The sequence below is a fragment of the Mus caroli genome, unplaced genomic scaffold (genome assembly GCF_978045245.1).
Source record: "Mus caroli unplaced genomic scaffold, Mus_caroli_1 scaffold_6, whole genome shotgun sequence".
NCBI lineage: Eukaryota > Metazoa > Chordata > Mammalia > Rodentia > Muridae > Mus > Mus caroli.
The window spans coordinates 63,290,683-63,294,750 of NW_028227261.1; positions in this window are offsets into that span (position 1 = coordinate 63,290,683).

Below are 4,068 nucleotides of genomic sequence, written 5' to 3' on the forward strand. Positions count from 1 at the left end.
TTGTGCTTGTCTAGAATATCCCTGGTTTGATTCTAGTACAAAAAGGAAATTCAGAAAGAAGGGAAATAAGGGGAAAAAGGAAGGAAGGGGGTGAATAATAGAGGGATAGGAAGAGAGGGAGGGAGGAGACTTGGGAGAATGAATTACAGATATGAATAGGTAAAATAGTAGTCAGAATTGATCTGCAAAAGGGGCCTTATTTTCAAACTCCTTGAATTCTGCATCCTTCCCTCCTCTGATTGGTTGGTGTTTCCTACACTTGCTGAATTAGAGGTCAGTGGGCCATATTGCAGTGATCTTTGGATGTCTATCTTTTGGGCCCAAAGCAGAATGAGGAAAGGAATATCAGAATGTTAAGAGACAAACAGAAAGTGAGCACTTTAGATTTCTATAGTGGTCTTAGCCCAACATTTTACTCAAATTATTTGGTTCAAAGGGCTTCGGAATTAAAAATTAAGTTCAAGGCTGAGTTTCTCAACAAATCCCAATTCATATATAAACAAGCAAGTCAGCATTCTTCCAATTCAACATTTTTAGACCATTTGCAGGACTGAGCTTCCAAGGAAAAACATTGTTGTATAAGTTAAAGACCTGCTTCTGAAAGGTTTCCAGCTTTCATGCTGGGTACTAAAAAATAAATAACAACATGGAATAGGTTTCCAGTAAGCTTTACTAGTTATGCACCCCTTTGTTCAGGGCTTTTCATAAATGCTCAGGTAGGATCCTCTGTCAGTCTTTTCAGGCATCTTCCAGTGAAGTGCATATGAGGAGAAATAATAAAACCCAAGTAAGGAATCCAATCCTGTGTCCCATGCAAGGTCACTACACTACACTGCAATAGTGAGGCACATGTCCTTCTGAGTTAGTGAAAATTAATTGAAAAGAAATATTGATCTCAACATCAGAAAACCTCTTTTTGTGGACAATAAAAATAGCAGCTCACCAAAGACACAACAATATATTCTTTTGCAAGGAAAGGACAGGAAAGGACATCTCTTTTATTCAAATGCTATCAAATAAGGAAGCCAAGATTATCTTCATCAATTTGAATCAAAATATTAGATACTGGTAAATAATTAAACTGCTTTATATATGGCTTAGGCTAGCATTTGGAGAAAGAAATGGTGATCCCAGGATATAACACATACAACAAAACTAGACCCCAATAAAGGTTCTGATTTATTTCAATAAAGCCTGTTGTATAGTGTATAATGTTGTGAGCTGTGCATTTGAAGCCAAAGTGAAGGGAATTTGGGACACATTGCCAAAGTTAGAGACTTTGAGTGATAATACAAGGCTACTTCATAAATTATAGGATACAAGAATTACCCCACAAGCACCCCCGTTTATCCTGGAGCTGAATCCTAACAGTAAATCTCTTGAGGGACAGTCCAGCAAGCATTTTGCAACCTCAGAAACACTAAACAGCACACACATTGCATCCGCCCAGGGGGAGATGGCTATTTTGTAACTGCATGCTGCTAAGGTACTGGATCATCCCTATGATTTGTAATAAATCTTTGTTTTTTCCTCACAATAATTTATCTGAAATAGAAGCCAACACCTTCCAGGTTACTGAGCCTAGCTACTGAATTAATTCATGAGTTGCACTGGAAAAGTGGGCCATTCTTCACCACCAGGATCATGAATATTTTAATGTCTGAATAAAAATAAGAATAAAGTTGAAGCCACTCCACTTTGTAGAGATGCCACCAGGAGAAGAGGAGAGCGAGATGTTACAGTTTAATTCATTTTATATTAGCATAATTGAGATGACTAAAAAAGTATTTATTGTCATGGGTAAAGTAAATCATAATACAAACACCATCATGGTTACTTCATGGAAAACTGAATTATTAGCATCCCCTTATGATAGAGTTCATCCTACAGAGAAGTTAATTTCTTTTGTTTCTATGCGAAAACTCACAGTACCTCATTATGAAGTGACCTGATAATCCCAGTGTCCTCCCAATTCAATAACAGGAAGAGTACTTAGAACTATTTTCCAGGATAGATATAGACTTTCCTAGGGAACAGGACCAAACTGCATACGAGAAGGCATACGCACACAACTTCCAGACCCAGCAGTGGCTTTTGTAACTTTGGAGATGTTGCCAACCACAGTAACCTGACAACCCAAAGAGAAAAATGAAGAGTAACAGACAGATGTTTTAATTTGATATCCAACAATTTTCTTGGTTTGTTATTCTCTAAAGTCAGAAAACATATGGGAAATTAATGAATAAGATACACACAGTTGTACATGATATTTCTCACCAAATATCAAGACATTGAGTCATCTGGTCTCTATAACTTAAGGGGAATACTGAGCATGTGCCCAGCTTTCCAGAGAAGAGTATATCAAATACTTCTGAATCTGTACTAAATAATGTGTCCTTTAAGACTGAGTTATTTCCACCTGTTTCCTCTCTTTGTCCTGTCATCTTTAATTGTAATAATTTTATGTTGCTTTAAAACTTGATATATTTTAATTCTTAAATATACAAGTATTAATTATAATAAAAATTAGCTATTGATTTAAATACCATTACATAGTATCTTCTGTGTAATGGGAAATGAAGATCAAACAGATAAAAACATTATTCCTTATCCTTACATGTGCAATCTAATTGGAACCTCAAGGAAAATGTTGTAAATATTATAGTACAGTGGCCATTCATTTGAAGAATGTGTGCTATAGCGATTCAGTAAGAGGTTAATAGCAAAATTAGCGAAGATTTCTTGGCTTAGCTACAACTGAAAATTTAAGGAAAAGGTGAAATTTTCATGCCTAAATAACAGATAATGTATTCTAATAAAAGTACTCGTGCATAAATGTCATTAAGAAGTAGTATCACACCAAAGAAGAAGAGGATTTCCAGAAGGACAAGAGTAAAGCAACACAATGTAAAGAGAATTGAGGACAAAGAGAGAGAGAGAGGGAGAGAGGGAGAGAAAGAGAGAGAGAGAGAGAGCGCACAGGACAAAGAAGATATCTCAGTATTACAGTCCTTCCATCATGAACAAATAATTTGGAAATATTTTATATGCACAGATAAAAGTTTAACTTAACACATGAGTGTAATTACATAATCATACTTTATACACAATTTTGTTCTTTAAAATTTAATTTGTCCTTATTATACACTGTTTATATATGTATGTATATATGTATATATATATGTATATATGTGTGTGTGTGTGCATACATATATATTATGTATATATATATGTATATGTGTGTATATATATATACATACACATATATATATATATATTAGTTTAAGTCTTGGAGGGAGGTGAATGCCTATGGAAATAAATTATTATGTGATTGTAAATGACAGCCAGCAAGAGGACATTAAAGTGAGAAGGATTGCTTCATGAGTTAACTAAAGTGTCTTTGTTTAAAACAAGAAAATACACCTCACAAACAGTGCTGAAATAAAAGTTATGGTTGATCATGTCGCTGAAAAATAAACTTCCTGAGTGAGAAAACAGGTTTTGAATATTTACTACCACTATCAACACCAATCAAATTTCTAAAGTATGAAAACAAATACTGGCATAATGGCCAGTTATACATCCACTCACCTTTCAGTTCAAAATAATTTTTTAGAGAAAAAGAAAACCAATTTTATCTAGTAAACACTTATTTGAAGGGAAATTACATTAGGTGATAGTCTAGAAAGGAAGTGATATGACCTAGCTGTGCCCAAAAGATATGGATAAAAAGGTTTCATGTGCCCTCTGGGATGACTTTTGTTACCATCCTGAAATAGAAAATATTATAATTGGGTTAGTATGGTCATCAGCAGGAGACAGGATAGAACACTGATGCTTGAGCAGGCATCCGTTTTGAAGCCTGATGAAAGATCCTGTCAACTGTTTGTTTTCTTTCTTTCTTTCTTTCTTTCTTTCTTTCTTTCTTTCTTTCTTTCTTTCTTTCTTTCTTTCTTTCTTTCTTTCTTTCTTTCTTTCTTTTCTTTCTCTTTCTTTCTTTCTTTCTTTCTTTCTTTCTTTCTTTCTTCCTTCCTTCCTTCCTTCCTTCCTTCCTTCCTTCCTTCCTTC